This window comes from Pan paniscus, chromosome 10, assembly GCF_029289425.2.
Source record: "Pan paniscus chromosome 10, NHGRI_mPanPan1-v2.0_pri, whole genome shotgun sequence".
Taxonomy (NCBI): Eukaryota; Metazoa; Chordata; class Mammalia; order Primates; family Hominidae; genus Pan; species Pan paniscus.
In genome coordinates, this window is record NC_073259.2 from 119,634,761 (window position 1) to 119,652,814 (window position 18,054).

At 44.8% G+C, this 18,054-nt stretch overlaps 1 protein-coding gene and 1 pseudogene across 50 annotated transcripts in view; one reads left to right on the top strand and one right to left on the bottom strand.

Annotated features, from left to right (window-relative positions):
• ATXN2 (ataxin 2) overlaps positions 1-18,054 on the bottom strand; it is a 148,806-nt gene that overhangs the window by 116,169 nt on the left and 14,583 nt on the right. The window lies entirely within an intron of this gene.
• On the top strand, positions 14,534-15,124 carry LOC134728501 (interferon-induced transmembrane protein 3-like; annotated as a pseudogene).

Here is an 18,054-nt window from a genome sequence, read left to right on the forward strand (position 1 = left end):
CTGTATTTTTAGGAGAAACGGGGTTTCACCACGTTTGCCAGACTGGTCTTGAACTCCTGACTTCAGGTGATCCGCCCTCCTTGGCCTCCCAAAGTACTGGGATTACAGGCATGAGCCACCGTGCCCAACCAGGAAATTGCTTCTAATACTCATGAATGATTTTGAGGGGTTCAGGACTTCAGTAGAGCAAGTAACTGCAGATGTGGTAAAAAAAGCAAGAGAACTAAAATTAGAAGTGGGGTCAGAAGATGTAACTGAATTGCTGCAATCTCATGATAAAACTTGAATAGATGAGGTGTTGCTTCTCATGGATAAGCAAAGAAAGTGGTTTAAGATGGAATCTACACCTGGTGAAGCTGCTGTGAGCACTGTTGAAATGACAACAAAAGATTATGAATATTCCAGAAACAGGCCGGGCGTGGTGGCTCACACTTGTAATCCCAGCACTTTGCGAAGTTGAGGCGGGCAGATCACGATGCCAGGAGTTCAAGATCAGCCTCACCAATATGGTGAAACCCCGTCTCTACTAAAAATACAAAAATTAGCCTGGCGTGGTGGCATGCACCTGTAGTCCCAGATACTCAGGAGGCTGAGGCAGGAGAATCACTTGAACCCGGAAGGCAGAGGTTGCAGTAAGCTGAGATTGCGCCACTGCACTCCAGCCTGGGAGACAGAGCGAGACCCCATTTCAAAAAAAAAAAAAGAATATTCCAAAAATGAAATGGCCTGGCGCAGTGGCTCATGCCTGTAGTCCCAGCACTTTGGGAGACCAAGGCGGGCAGATCACCTGAGGTCAGGAATTCGAGACCAGCCTGGCCAATATGGTGAAACCCCATCTCTACTAAAAATACAAAAATTAGCCGGGTATGGTGGCGTGCACCCATGGCCCCAGCTACTCATGAGGCTGACACAAGAGAATCGCTTCAACTCAGGAGGCAGAGGTTGCAGTGGGCCGAGATTGGGCCACTGCACTCCAGCCTGGGCAACAGACTGTCTCAAAAAAATAAAATAAATGTACATTTTCATATGTTTGTCTGTCTTATTCACTGTGTTACTTAATTAACAAGCAAAACAATATACACAAACAATCTAACGCATCCTGATAACTGAAAAACATTAAATAATCTAAGAATAAAACTACCTTCCATTATTGTTTCAACAACTGGGGGAGGCCGGGCGCAGTGGCTCACACCTGTAATCCCAGCACTTTGGGAGGCTGAGGCAGGTGGATTACCTGAGGTCAGGAACTCAAGACCAGCCTTGCCAACATGGTGAAATCCCCTCTCAAATAAAAATACAAAAATTAGCCGGGCGTGGTGGCACATGCCTGTAATCCCAGCTACTCAGGAGGCTGAGGCAGGAGAATCGCTTGAACCCAGGAGGCAGAGGTTGCAGTAAGCCAATATCACGACAATGCACTCCAGCCTGAGTGACACAGTGAGACTCTGTCTCAAAAAAAAAAAAAAAAAAACTGGGGAGAAAAAACATGCAATCTCTATTGGTACTGTCACCATACAATATAATTATAGAGCTTCATGTCTTTTTATTTTTCACCATTCTGCTCATCCATCACCATTTTTCAACACTCCTCCTCTATATGTCCTTCAGTAGTTTCTAATGCTATTTCAACAAGACCTGGGTAACAGATTTTTTTATATAATCAAAATATTTCATTGATCCAGGTTTCTAGAATCAGACTGGTTGTATAGAAGTAACTAATTTTCTTTGGCATAAGGGTACCACATACCTCTAACCCCCTTCCAGTAAAACTGTAAGAATGCTCTTCCCTCCAGCTATTCACATGGCTGCCCCTTTCTTGTTAGTTACCAACTTAAATGTCACCTCCTGAAAGAAGCCTTCTCAAACTACCCCCTCTACAGCAGCTCCCCAACTATTATGTCTACCCGTTTTAATACTTAAGTAACTAATATTTAGTACATCAGTTAGACAATTAACTAAAATCTAGAAATCAAGTTCCACCTCTTAAGGTTAACTCACTTAGGTGAGTCATTTTGTTCTTCCAATTTCAGACTTCTTGTTGTTTACATTATTATTAGAAAGGGAAATCCTATACCACATATTGAATATTTTCTCCCTAAAAAGTTGAGTCAAATGAGGTGGCAAGAGGGGGTAGGCCTGACAACCCAAACACAGTGAAGCTAGAGTTTTTTTTGTTTTGTTTTGTTTTGTTTTTAGGAAACTGAGGTGGGAAGGCAACTCTAAATTCACACAGAACAACTGCCAGATTAATCCGGTCATATAATCATCTAGGATCATTGTTTCAAAACAATTACCATTCACACAAGAACTAATATCAGCATTAATTGCTTGGGTTCAAATTCCGGCTCCATCACTTCTCAGCTCTGTGGCCTTAATCCTGTGACTTCAGCTCTCTGTGTTTCAATTTCAACATCTATGAAATGAAGATGAAAATAGTACCTTCTCAAAAGAAAAAAAATAGTATCTTTTCATAAGGTTGTGGAAATTAAGTAATATTCCATACAGATCGCATAGCTTAAAACAGTGCCTGGTATGTTATTAAGTGTTTAATAACTGCTAGCTAATATAATTATTTCCTCATATTCCAGCATACACTAGAGTAGTAAAGGAGAAAAAAAAGGCCAGTCGCAGTGGCCCACACCTGCAATCCCAGCACTCTGGGAGGCCAAGGTGAGTCCAGGAATTTGAGACCAGCCTGGACAACATGGCGAAACCTCGTCTCTACAGAAAATTTTAAAAATTAGGCAGGTGTGGTGGCTCATGCCTACAGTTCCAGTTACTTGGGAGCTGAGGTGGGAGGATCACTTAAGCCCAGGAAGTCGAGGCTGCAGTGAGCCAGGATCATACCACTGGACTCCAGCCTGAGTGACAGAGCGAGACCCTGTCTTAAAACACCACCACCACCACCACACTCTTCATATGAAGTTTTACCCCTTCAGTGTCTTTACCCCTTGAGTCCCTCTAGAGAAAGGGATAAAAGGCTTGGTCATGAAGCCATGAACAACTAGATCCAACCTAGACACACCAAAAAATCCAAACAACTCAGGTAGAAAAGGATCTTAGGGCTCTAGTCCCATGCTGTCCAAGAGAACTTTGTACAATGATGAAGATGTCCTATGTCATGTTGTCCAATATTGCAGCCATTAGGCACATGTGGCAGCTAAGCACTTGAAATACGGTTAGTATGGCTGAGGAACTGAAATATTTAAATTTTAATCAACATAATTTTAAATTTAAAGAACCATGTGTGAAAGTAGCCACAATACTGGACAGTGCCCATTCCCATCTTCTCGAGTTCTCCAGACAGTAAGCCACCCCCTTCCACGGCATTCATATCACCTCTGACTTATGCACCAAGAATGCTTCCTGACAGGAAACTCAAGTCTCTCCCAATGATCTACCCGTTGCTCATAAACTTATCCCTTTCTGGAGGCCACAAAACAATTGTATTCCCCTTCAAAAGACTATCAGTGGAGGAGAAGGGAGTATAGCTGAAACAAAGTTGGCCATTTACTGATAACTGCTAAAGCTGAGTGACAGGTACATAAGATTCATCCAGCTGTTCTCTTTCTAAATACGTTGAAATTTTACATTTTAAAAACCTTATTAGTGTTTACTTTAAGCTCATTTCATTTTCTAACTGAAACATATTCTTCCAAATGTGTTTCCTTACTTTCAGTGAGGACCCCCTCCAATTCTTCTATCACACTGTGAACCAAATTTTTTCTACATACACCATGTGTATAGCAATCCCTGTACTTTAGCACAAACTCTTCCCGCCTGGAACTTCCTCCTCTCTTCATGGCCTCACTGAAAACTGCTTATCTTCCTTGAAGATCCATCTCAACTCTCATTATTTTGAAGCCCTTTTTTCTTCACTGCCCACCCATGGCAGTCCCCTCCCAGTGCTACCAATTTAAACTATCTGCATGCCTGCCTTCTCTACTACACTGGGTAACCTGGAAGCAGAGATAATGTTTCATTCATCTTTGTCTCTGTCCTCGTCTGACAGCATCAAATGTGTAATGAATTAATGAATATACAAACTCAATGAAACGCTAAACTGTATGCATTCATATTGTACTACCCCAAGCCCATCAATACCACTTTTCAACCTTAACTTGCTGGTGTAGTTTCTACTGGTTTCCAAACATGCTAATAAGAACAGCTAAAAGTTACTGAGCACTTATTACTTGCCAGGCATTGCTTTAAGCGTGTTACATGTTTAATTCATTTAATCCTCTTCCATCCCCTTTTTACAGGGGAAGAAACTTAAGCATAAGTGAAAATAACTTGCCTTACATCACGAAGTATGAAGGAGCAGGGATGCGAATACTAATTGTAAAGTCCCTGCTCCTGTGTACAACAAGGAAGACAAATCATAATCTCAAATGCAAGCTTCAAATCCCAAAATTCAGATTTGGGAAAGGGGATTAGGATGCCAAATAGGAATACTGACCTGTAAAAAGAAAAAGTAACTTTAGGCATTCTCCACAAAACAGTGTGAGGGAAAATGGTAATCTTTTTATTCTTGTAATTTATAGTAAGCTACTACTGAATAAGAAAGCTAACTTGTACTAGACAAAGTTAAGTTCTACAGGAAGTTTTTAATTATTAGAATTAGTTTCATGGAAAATTTGGGCTAGATCTTAAAGGGTAAGTATGAGGATCTCGAATGGCAGAACAATGATGGAGGAGCAAGCAAGAGGCAGACACTGGGCACTGGACCTCCACAAGCAGTGAGGAAGGAGACCATCTTGATTTAAATGGAGGTCATATTTTTGAAGAGTTAATGGGAAACATGACCAGAAAGGTAAAATGGAGTTCTATTAGGGGTCAGCAAATGCCCATGGCCTATTTTCACATGGCTTAAAGCTCAGAATATTTTTTACACTGTAAAGAGCTTTTAGGTCAGGCACGGTGGCTCACACCTGTAATCCCAGCACTTTGGGAGGCAGAGGTGGGCAGATCACCTGAGATCAGGAGACCAGCCTGGCCAATGTGGCAAAACCCCATCTTTACTAAAAATACAAAAATTAGCTGGGCGTGGCAGCATGTGCCTGTAATCCCAGTTACTCGGGAAGCTGAGACAGCAGAATCGCCTGAACCCAGGAGGTAGAGGTTGCAGTGAGCCAAGATTGCACCACTGCACTCCAGCCTGAGCAACACAGCAAGACTCTGTCTCAAAAAAAAAAAAAAAAGGGCTTTTAAAATATGTAAAGAAAACGTGCAAACATACACAAAAAAATGGGACTGTATATGGACTGCAAAGCCTAAAATATTTACTATCGGGCTGGGCACGGTGGTTCACACCGGTAATCCCAGCACTTTGGGAGGCCGCAGCAGGTGGATCACCTGAGGTCAGGAGTTCAAGACCAGCCTGACCAAAATGGTGAAACCCCCATCTCTACTAAATACAAAGAAATTAGCCGAACGTGGTGGCACATGCCTATAACCCCAGCTACTTGAGAGGCTGAGGCAGGAGAATCACTTGAACCCGGGAGGCAGAGGTTGCAGTGAGCCAAGATGGCACCATTGCACTCCAGCCTGGGTGACAAGAGCAAAACTCCATCTCAAAAAAAAAAAAAAAAAAAAAAAAAAACAAATTTACTATCTGGCCCTTTACGAAGTTTGACAGGCCTTGGATTAGGTCATAGAAAGCTTTGAAGGTAGACTCCCTCAGGCTTGGGAATAGGGTGATTTTTAAGCAGAGGGGTAACCCAACACAAGTAGAGTTGAAGTCTAACAGCAAAAGGTAGGCTAGGTTAAACCCATGGATAAAATTAATGTATCGCAGTAATTAAGAATAAAATGTACAACCTCCTGATATTGTTTGGCCCAAATAAATAACAGCATAGCCAAGAATTTGCCTAAAGTCACAGAGGAAAGGAATTATTTTCTCAACTATTATATTCCTTCCCTCTGGAAGACTAACATGTACTGCTGAAGTCTTGTTCAGTGTCCTTCTAGCCTCAGACTTTGCAGCCTACCAACATGGACTGAGACAGGGAAAGCGTGGGCAAGTGAGTTCCATACTCTAATTTTCCTACAGAAGCATCCTAAGTGGTGTGTGGGTTCTCAGATCAAGTCACAAACACATTCACAGCCCATGATATCGTACAACACTACTTTTTAGTTCAAATTAATTATGAGTAACAACAGACTATCTGCCAAAATAGGGAGCTGCAGAAAACTAACCATCATTTATGATGTTGTTTCCAAATTTCAAAATTAAAAAAAAAAAAATTATAAACAAACTTTTTGATTGAAACTCACTGATAGAGAACTGCCAGGACTAAAGCATGGTTGATTGAAGAAATTTTATTGCTGACAATAATCACTGGATTGTTTTCTTCATTATTGTTATTATTTTTATTTATTTATTTATTTATTTTTTGAGACGGAGTCTTGCTTTGTTGCCTAGGCTGGAGTGTAATGGAGCGATCTCAGCTCACTGCAACCTCCACCTCCCAGGTTCAAGCGATTCTCCTTGCCTCAGCCTACTGAGTAGCTGGGATTACAGGTGCTTGCCACCACGCCTGGCTAACTTTTTTGTATTTTTAGTAGAGACGGAGTTTTGTCATGTTGGCCAGGCTGGTCTCAAATTCCTGACCTCAGGCGATCCACACGCCTCGGCCTCCCAAACTGCTGGGATTACAGGCATAAGCCACTGCTCCCAGCCTTCTTCACTGATTTTTACTTGTTTTTGTCATATCTCTATATTAGAAGCAATGGAACAGTTATTAAAAAGCAAAGACTTTGAAATCTCACAAGGTTAAAAATCTCAGCTTTGTCACTTCCTATCTCTTTGACCTAAAGGCAATTTCCTTAATTTCTCCAATCCATCACTTCCTCATCTGTAAAATAGATATGGCACTACCAGCCTGACAGGCTGGGCTGTTGTAAGGCTTAAAAGATATACAAGTAATGCTCTTGGCACAGCTCTCCTGAAACCTAATAGGCACACAATAAATGGTATTTTATGACATAACATTTATTACATAAATAAAATGTTCATCATCTCTTTTCACATCATAGATAGCTAAATGTGTTTTTTCTTTCTTTTTTTTTTTCCAGAAAAAATGGCCACTACTACCACTTGGCTCAGAAATGCTAGTCTTTATTTTCTGAAATGTTTTATATAGAAAAAATTTAATAATAAATAGACATTCTTATATATTTCCTTACCCTTTTAGATTGGGTTAAAAAGTATGGAGACTTCCGGCCGGGTGCGGTGATTCAAGCCTGCAATCCCAGCACTTTGGAAGGCTGAGGCAGACAGATCATGAGGTCGGGAGATCGAGACCTTCGTGGCTAACACAGCGAAACCTCGTCTCTATTAAAAATACAAAAAAATTAGCCGGGCGTGGTGGCGGGCGCCTGTAGTCCCAGCTACTCGGGAAGGTGGAGGCAGGAGAATGGCGTGAACCCGAGAGGCGGAGCTTGTAGTGAGCCAAGATCGCACCACTGCACTCCAGCCTGGGCGACAGAGCAAGACTCTGTCTCCAAAAAAAAAAAAAAAAAAAAGGTATGGAGACTTCTTATAGCATTTATAGACTATGAACAATTAAATTCCCTGAATTCCATATCTGTCACAAATGTAAATTCCTCATTTTCTTTTCTTTTCTTTTTTTTGGCGGTGGGGGGATAGGGTCTCACTCTGTCGCCTGGGATGGTATACAGTGGCGCAATCATAGCTCACTGCAACCTCCAATTCCTGGGTTTAAGTGACCCTCCTGAGTCAGCCTCCCAAGTAGCTGAGACTATACGCATGCACCACCATGCCCAGCTAATTTATTTTTGTAAAGATGGGGCCTCACTATGTTGCCTAGGCTGATCTTGAATTCCTGAGCTCAAGCGACTCTCCTCCCTTGGCTTCCCAAAGTGCTAGAATTACAGGTGTGAGCCACTGTGCCCAGACAAAATTCCTCATTTTCTTTTCCGTTTTTCATACTGTTGAAGTATAGTCCTTCACCCAGAGAAGCTAGTGACTCAAGTTCCTGGTTGATTAAAAGAAACTATTAATAACATTTTTTAATACCATCACTAGTTTTCTTTCTTTCCAGAGATCCAAAATACAATGATAGTAACTCATCTCTGCCACCTTCTGAGTGAATTTGAATAGGTCATTTAACCTCTCTGGGCCTTCATTTCCTCATGGGTAAAATGAGGACAGGATAACAGATTATCTAACAGGGCTATGTGGTAATCACATGAGATTATGTATGCCCTGGGAGAATAAACTCACGGTGGGGTCCGGTTCACTCAACCCTGTTTCCCTCCTTTTTTAATTATGACCCTAATCAATTTTTCAAGCTGAGGTCAGAAAGCTTCTCAAACATACTTATTTCTGGGCATAGCCAGTGGCTGTCCCTGAAGCACTAAAAAGAACAAGACCCTTAGCAACATACCAGACTGCTGATAAGAGGGGCTGGAGCGCAGTGCTGTGATCATAGCTCCTGCAATCTTTAACTCCTGAGCTCAAGCAATCCTCTCGCTTCAGCCTCGTAGTAGCTGCGACTACAGGTGTGTGCTGCCATCCCCCTTTAATTAAAAAATATTTTTTGTAGAGATGGGGTCTTGTTATGTTTCTCAGCCTGGTCTTGAACTCCTGGCCCTTCCCATTTCAGCCTCCCCATGACGTGGGGAGGTTTACAGACATGACCCAGGCCCATTCTTCTGATTTTGTTTGTTTTCCTCTTCATCTAAAAGAACTCCTTTCAAGATTTTATGAGACAGAAGTAAACATTAGCATCTCAAACACCTCAATGCCATAAGGTGGCAGGGGCAATGAGAACTTTCTGCCTAGTCTATACTACCACATAAGCTCCAGAAAGAGAGACCTCATCTGGCTTATTCACTACTGTATTCCCAAGCCTCACAAGCAGGAGGTACTCCAAAAATAAAAAAAGGGGAGGAAATTAAACGTGGTATGCCTATAAATGCCATGCTTTCTACGTGACAGGGTCAACTACTACTGCTTAATAATAAAACCAATAGTCAGCCAGGCGCAGTGGCTCACGCCTGTAATCCCAGCACTTTGGGAGGCCAAGGCGGGTGGATCATGAGGTCAGGAGTTCCAGAACAGCCTGGCCAAGATGGTGAAACCCTGTCTCTACTAAAAATACAAAAATTAGCCAGGCACGGTGGTGGGCGCCTGTAATCCCAGCTACTTGGGAGGCTAAGACAGGAGAATCACTTGAACCTGGGAGGCGGAGGTTGCAGTAAGCCGAGATCATGCCACTGCACTCCAGCCTGGGCGACAAGAGACTAACTCTGTCTTAAAATAACATAACATAACATAACAACATAACATAACATCAAACCAAACCAAACCAATAGTCTGGCCGGGCACCACGGCTCACACCTATAATTCCGCCACTTTGGAAGGTCGAGGTAGGAGGATCACTTGAGAATAGGAGTTTGAGACCAGGCTGACCAACATGGTGAAACCCCATTTCTACTAAAATTACAAAAATTAGTCAGGCACGGTAGTGCACGTCTGTAGTCTCAGGTACTTGGGAGGCTGAATCACCTGAACACAGGAGGCGGAGGTTGCAGTGAGCTAAGATTGCGCCACTGCACGCCACTGTACTCCAACCTGGGCAACAGAGTGAGACTCCATCTCATAAAAATAAAAATTAAACGAACAGTCACATATTCAACAAATTATTATTATTATTTTGAGACACAGTCTCACTCTGTCACCCAGGCTGAAGTACAGTGGCACGATCTCTGCTCACTGCAACCTCTGCCTCCCGGGTTCAAGAGATTCTCCTGCCTCAGCCTTCTGAGTCACTGAGACTGTAGATGAGCCACCCACAAATGGCCAATTTGTGTATTTGTAATAAACACAGGGTAGGCCAGGTGTGGTGGCTCACGCCTGTAATCCCAGAACTTTGGGAGGCCGAGGCAGGCGGATCACAAAGTCAGGAGTTCGAGACCATCCCAGATAACACGGTGAAACCCCATCTCTACTAAAAATAAAAAAATTAGCCAGGCATGGTGGCGGGCGCCTGTAGTCCCAGCTACTTGGGAGGCTGAGGCAGGAGAATGGCATGAACCTGGGAGTCGGAGGTTGCAGTGAGCCGAGATCACGCCACTGCACTCCAGCCTGGGCGACAGAGCGAGACTCCGTCTCCAAAAAATAAATAAATAAATAAACAAACAAACAAACCCAGGGTTTCACCACGTTGGCCACGCTGGTCTCGAACTCCTGACCTCAGGTGATCTGCCCGCCTCGGCCTCCCAAAGTGCTGGGATTACAGTCGTGAGCCACTGCGCCTGGCCACAACAAGTTAATTGATAACTTACTAAGCATACAAAGTTGTACAAAACACTTGTTCCTACTGTCAAGATGCTCTAAATCTAGAAGGAAGATAATGCAAATATTTCCAAACAAGTCAGATCGCAAATAAACACATGCACCGCATGTTTCAATTATTTATTTATTTATTTTTTTTTTTGAGACAGAGTCTCGCTCTGTTGCCCAGGCTGGAGTGCAGTGGCACGATCTCGGCTCACTGCAAGCTCCACCTCCCGGGTTCACGCCATTCTCCTGCCTCAGCCTCCCGAGTAGCTGGGATTACAGGCGCCCGCCACCACACCCGGTTAATTTTTAGTATTTTTAGTAGAGACGGGGTTTCACCGTGTTAGCCAGGATGGTCTTGATCTCCTGACCTTGTGATCCACCCGCCTCGGCCTCCCAAAGTGCTGGGATTACAGGCGTGAGCCACCGGGCCCGGCCCGCATGTTTCAATTAACAACAGACCTATATACAATGATCAACCAGTAAGTTAAGGTAAATTTATTCTTAAAGAAAGATATTTTTGACCAGGCGTGATGGCTCACACCTGTAATCCCAGCACTTTGGGAGGTCAAGGTGGGCAGATCACTTGAGGTCAGAGGTTAAAAGTCTTAACTCCTAACCACAGTGAACTTTCTGTCTGCAGAAAAGAGCATTGGTCAACAGTTCACAAAACGGCTAGGCATGATGGCGTGCACCCACAGTCCCAGCTACGTGGGAAGCTGAGGTGGGAGGATTGCTGGAGCCCAGGAGTTCAACGCCCTGGGCAATACAGCAAGACTTCATCTCTGGCCAGGTGCGGTGGCTCACGTCTGTAATCCCAGCACTTTGGGAGGCCGCGGCGGGTGGATCACCTGAGGTCAGGAGTTCGAGACCAGCCTGGCCAACATGGTGAAACCCCGTCTCTACTAAAAATACAAAAATTAGCCAGGTGTGGTGGCACGCACCTGTAATCCCAGCTATTCAGGAGGTTGAGGCAGGAGAATCGCTTGAACCCAGAAGGCAGAGACTGCAGTGAGCCAACATCACGCCACTACACCCCAGCCTGGGCGATAGAGCGATACTCCATCTCAAAAAACAAAATAAGAAAGATATTTATCAATTTAGTGTATCCTAACTGTTCAGTGTTTGTCTACAGTAGCATACAGTAATGTCCTAGGCCTGCACATTCACACACCACTGATAAATGACTCATCCCAAGCAACTTCCTGTCCTGCAAGCTCCATTCATGGTAAGTGACCTATTCAGATATACCACTTTTATCTTTTACGCTGTATTTTTACTCACCTTTTCTATGTTTAGATATGTTTAGATTCACAAATACTTAACATTATGTTACATCTGCCAACAGTGTTCAGTACCGCAACATGCTATACAGATTTGTAGCCTAAGAGTAATACTCTGTACGACAGCCTATGTGTCTAGTAGGTATACCATCTAGGCTTGTGTAAGTAAACTCTATATTTGTACAATGATAAGATCACCGAAAAAATTTCTCAAAACACATCCCCATCATTAAGCAATGCATAAACGTAGTTTCTCATCACCAAAGATGGTATGAATGTCAAATAAACACATGAAAAAATGCTCAATATCACTGGGCATTAGGGAAATGCAAATTAAAACCACAATGAGGCCAGGCACAGGGGCTCATATCTATAATCCCAGCACTTTGGGAGGCTGAGGTAGATGAATCACTTGAGCCCAGGAGTTCAACACCACACAGGGCAACATAGTGAGACCTCTTCTCTACTAAAAATCAAAGCAAACTACCAGGTGTGGTGGTACATGCCTGTGGTCCCAGCCAGGAGGCTGAGGCAGGAGGATCACTTGAGCCCAGGAGGTCAATGTTGAAGTCAGACAATATCTCACCACTGCACTCCACCCTGGGTGACAGAGCAAGACCCTGCCTCAAAAAAAAATTCATACACTGCTAGGGGAAGAAAATATAGTAGTCACTTTAGCAAACAGTTTAGCAATTACTTTTAAAATTAAATAAACACTCACAGGATTATATGTACCCTGGAAAAATAAACACTTGCCACAAAACCCAGCAATCTCATTTCTATGCATTCCAACCAAGAGAAATAAAATCGTATGTTCACACAAAACCTGTACATAAATATTCATACCAGCTTTATTTATTTATTTTTTTGAGACGGAGTTTCACTCTTGATGCCCAGGCTGGAGTGCAATGGTGCAATCTTGGCTCACCACAACCTCTGCCTCCCGGGTTCAAGCGATTCTCCTGCCTCAGCCTCCTGAGTAGCTAGGATTACAGGCATGCGCCACCACGCCTGGCTAATTTTGTATTTTTAGTAGAGATGGGGTTTCTCCATGTTGGTCAGGCTGGTCTCAAACTCCCAACCTTAGGTGATCCGCCTGCCTCGGCCTTCCAAAATGCTGGGATTACAGGCGTGAGACATCGCACCCGGCCTCCAGCTTTATTTTTAATAGCCAAAACCTGCTAACTCAATGTCCACCACTAGATGAACAAACTGGTACATGCATACAATAGACTACTACTCAACAATAAGCAGAAAGAAACTACTAACATGCAATAGTACAGATGACCTTTTTTTTTTTTTTTTTTTGAGGTAAGAGTCTCACTATGTCACCCAGGCTGGAGTGCAGTGGCGTGTTCTTGGTTCACTGCAACCTCCTCCTCCCGGGTTCAAGTGATTCTCCTGTCTCAGCCCCCCCGAGTAGCTGGGATTACAGGAGCACGCCACCGTGCCTGGCTAATTTTTGTACTTTTAGTAGACACAGGGTCTCACCATGTTGGCCAGGCTGGTCTCGAACTCCTGACCTCAGGTGATCCACCCACCTCAGCCTCCCAAAGTGCTGGGATTACAGGCGTGAGCCACCGGGCCCAGCCAGAGATAAGGTCTTGCTGTGTTGCCCAGGGCCTTGAACTCCTGGGCTCCAGCGATCCTCCCACCTCAGCTCCCCAAGTAGCTGGGACTATGGGTGCACGCCATCACACCTAGCCATTTTGTGAACTGCTGACCAATGCTCCTCTCTGCAGACAGAAAGTTCGGTGTGGTTAGGAGTTAAATGGGAAGAAAGAGGAGGCTGGGTGCAGTGGCTCATGCCTGTAATCCCTCCCAACACTTTGGGAGGCCAAGGCAAGAGTTTCACTTGAGCCCAGGAGTTTGACACCAGCCTGGGCAACAGAGCAAGATCCTATCTCCGAAAAATAAAAATAAGAAAAGTAATTAGCCGGACATGGTGGTACACACCTGTAGCCCCAGGTACTCAGCAAGCTGAGGTGGGATGATGGGATGATTGCTTGAGCCCAAGAATTCGAGGTTACACAGTTACAGTAAGCTATGATCGTGCCACTACACTCCACCCTGAGCAACAGAGGAAGATTCTGTCTCCAAAAAAGAAAAAAAAAAAAAAGATGACAACGGAACGGGAGGTGGGTGTAGTCCCAGCTACTAAGGAGGCAGAATCATCTGGGCTCAGGAGTTCAAGGTCAGCCTCAGCAACATGAGGAGACCCTGCCTCTTAGGAACAAAAGGGGAGGGGGAGAGAGAAGGGGAGGGAGGGAGGGAGAGAGGAAGGGTTGGGAGAGACAGAGAAAGAAAAAGAAAGGAAGAAATAAAAAGGAGAGAAAGGAAGGAAAGAAGGGAAGAGGGGAGGAGGGAGCGGGGAGGGGAGAAAAGGAGAGGAGGGATGAAGAAAAAGAAAGGAAACGACAGAGAAAGGCCAGGCATGGTGGCTCATGCCTATAATCCCAGCACTGGGAGGCCGAGGCAGGTGGATCACCTGAGGTCATGAGTTCGAGACCAGCCTGACCAACATGGTGATACCCCATCTCTACTAAAATACAAAACCTAGCCGGCTGTGGTGGCAGGTGCCTGTAGTCCCAGCTACTTGGGAGGCTGAGACAGGAATAGCTTGAACCCAGGAGGTGGAGGTTGCAATGAGCCAAGATTGCCCCACTGCACTCTAGGCTCGGCAACAGAGCGAGACTCCATCTCAAAAAAAAAAAAAAGAAATGTATTAGAAATAAAAGTACATCAGATTCTAATGCTAGTTATGCAGCCAATGATGAGATACTCTGGTAAATAACCCTCTTGGTCTCAATTTCTTCACCCGTAAACAGAATGAGTACTAAAAAACCACCAGAGCCAGAGAAATCCAAACTACCAGGGAAAGGGAGGGGCCCACTGAGAACCACCCCAGCAACCCGACCACAGCTGGTCTTCCCTGGACACCATGAACCACAATGTCCAAACCTCTTCACTCCTGCCAACATCGGCCATCCCCCTAACTATGAGATGCTCAAGGAGGAGCAAGAGGTGGCTGTGCTGGGGGCACCCCACAACCCTGCTCCCCCAATGTCCACCGTGATCCACATCCACAGCGAGAACTCCATGCCCGACCATGTCGTCTGGTCCCTGTTCAACACCCACTTCATGAACTCCTGCTGCCTGGGCTTCATAGCATTGGCCTACTCCGTGAAGTCTAGGGACAAGAAGATGGTTGGCGACCTGATCAGGGCCCAGGCCTATGCCTTCACCGCCAAGTGCCTGAACATCTGGGCCCTGATTGTGCGCATCATTACGACCATTCTGCTCAGCATCATCCCAGTGTTGATCTTTCAAGTCTATCAACAGATCAGGAGGCATCATCTAGGCCAGGAGCTCTGCCCATGATCTGATTCCCATGTCCTCCATTCCTCGCCCTGCCCCCAGAGCCAAGTTCTCTATCAGCCGTTTATCCTCACACACTTTTCTACAATGGCATTCAATAAACTGCACGTGTTTCTGGTTTAAAAAAAAAAAAAAAACACCAGAGCCATTCCAACTCCAAATGCGTTTGACTCTACATTGTTGAACATCTACTATGTGCCAAGAACAGAACATAAGAAGAATTTAGGCTGGGTGTGCTGCCTCATGGCCTTAATCCCAACACTTTGGGAGGCCAAGGCAAGAGGACTACTTGAGGGCAGAAGTTCAAAACCAGCCCGGGTAACAGTGAGACTGTCTCTACAAAAATTTTTTTAAATTGTAGGGCGCAGACACTTTGGGAGGCCAAGGCGGGCAGATCACTTGAGCTCAGGAGTTTGAGACCAACCTGGGCAACATGGTAAGACCCTGTCACTACTAAAAATACAAAAAATTAACCAGGCATGATGGCGCACACATGTGGTCCCAAGCTACTCGGGGGGCTGAGGCAGAAGAACTGCTTGAACTCGGGAGGTGGAGGTTAGAGTGAGCAGAAATTGCACCACGCACTCCAGCCTGGGTGACAAAGCGAGACGGTGTCTCAAAAAAAAAAAAAGAATTGCAGGGTGTGATGTTGCATGTGCCTGTGGTCCCAGCTACTCAGGAGGCTGAGGTGGGAGGATCACTTGAACCCAGGAGTTAAAGGCTGCAATAAGCCATGATCACAATACTGTACTCCAACCTGGGCAATACAGCAAGATCCCATCTCAAAAAATAAATACATAAAAACAGAAAATATTAAGACTTTAGTATCTCAGTTTTTTTGTTTGTTTGTTTTTTTGAGACGGAGTCTCGCTCTGTTGCCCAGCAGGCTGGAGTGCAGTGGCACCATCTCCGCTCACTGCAAGCTCTGCCTCCCGGGTTCACGCCATTCTCCTGCCTCAGCCTCCCAAGTAGCTGGGATTACAGGCGCCCGCCACCACGCCCGGCTAATTTTTTGTATTTTTAGTAGAGACAGGGTTTCCCCATGTTAGGCAGGATGGTCTCGATCTCCTGACCTCGTGATCCACCCGCCTCGGCCTCCCAAAGTGCTGGGATTACAGGCACGAGCCACCGTGCCCGGCCAGTATCTCAGTTTTTAAAGAAGGTATTCTTTTTTTTTTTTTTTTTGGAGACAGAGTCTCGTTTTGTCGTCCAGGCTGGAGTGCAGTGGCACAATCTTGGCTCACTGCAACCTCCACCTCCTGGGTTCAAGCGATTCCCCTGCCTCAGCCTCCCGAGTAGCTGGGACTATAGATGCGCACCACCATGCCCAGCTAATTTTTTCTATTTTAGTAGAGATGAGGTTTCACAATGTTGCCCAGGTTGGTCTCGATCTCCTGACCTCGTGATCCACCCGCCTCAGCCTCCCAAAGTGCTGGGATTACAGGCGTGAGCCACCGCGCCCAGCCAAGGAAGATATTCTTTCTCTTTTAATAGGTAAATAAACTAAGCCTGAGAGTGGCTGAGTAACTTGCCCATTCAAACATGTGACCAAGCAGTTAAGTGCCAACCATTCAAGAAATAGGGATACAATCAATAGTGAACAAAACAAAGTTCCTGCTTTCATAGAGCTTAAATTTTAGTTACTAAAGAGTGAACCATGGCCAGGCGCGGTAGATCATGCCTGTAATCCCAGCACGTTGGGAGGCCCAGGTGGGCGGACCACCTGAGGTCAGGAGTTCAAGACCAGCCTGAACAACATGGCGAAAACCCCGTCTCTACTAAAAATATAAAAATTAGCTGGGCATGGTGGTGGGTGCCTGTAATCCCAACTATTCAGGAGGCTGAGGCAGGAGAATCACTTGAACACAGGAGGTGGAGGTTGCAGTGAGCCAAGATCGCACCATTGCACTCCAGCCTGGGCAACACAGCAAGACTCCGACTCAAAAAAAAAAAAAAAAAAACAGTGAACCATGATTCCAGCTTAGACTGGAGTTGCCAGATAAAATACAAGATGCTCAGTTAAATTTCAACTTTAGATAAATAACTTTTTTCTATGCAATTTAATACACAATTATACTAAAAAACGGGTCAATGTTCATCAAAAATTCAAATTTAACTGAGTGTCCTGTATTTCTATTTGCCAAATCTGACAACCCTAGCTTAGATATAACCTCAAAACTCTTCCTCAATCCTTTTACTGCGTTTCTGTGGCTCTAAAGCAGTAACTTTTTTGACTATATCAATAAAAAATTACTTAAAAAAAAATTTTTGGCTAGGCACGGTGGCTCATCCCTGTAATCCCAGCATTTCTGGACGCCAAGGTGGGTGGATCATCTGAGCTCCAGAGTTCAAGACCAGCCTGAACAACATGGCAAAACCTCATCTCTTCAAAAAATACAAAAATTAGCCAGGCATGGTAGCGTGCTCCTGTACTCCCAGCTACTCAGGAGGCTGAGGTGGGAGGATCGCTTGAGCCCAGGAGACAGAGGTTGCAGTGAGCCGAGACTGCACCACTGCATTCTAGCCTTGGTGACAGAGACCCTGTCTCAAAAAAAAAAAAAAAAAAAAATTCATTGAACTGTTGCTGCTCATGGCAGAGCAGGACTAGTCCATAGGCAATGTGCCCAGAGTTGGCCAAAAATTACATTTTGAATTACAATGCAGTATATATACATTAACTCAAACCAAAGCTTAAAACAATTCTTGGCAGCTGGGTGCAGTGGCTCACACCTGTAATCCCAGCTCTTTGGGAGTCGAGGTGGGCAGATTACGAGGTCAAGAGATCAAGACTATCCTGGCCAACATGGTGAAACCCCATCTCTACTAAAAATACAAAAATTAGGCCGGGCACAGGGGTTCATGCCTGTATCCCCAGCACTTTGGGAGGCCGAGGCAAGTGGATCACCTGAGGTCAGGAGTTCAAGACCAGCCTGACCAACATGGAGAAACCCCGTCTCTACTAAAACTAAATACAAAATTAGCCAGGCATGGTGGCGCATGTCTGTAATCCCAGCTACTCAGGAGGCTGAGGTAGGAGAATCGCTTGAACCCGGGAGGCAGATCGGGCCATTGCACTCCAGCCTC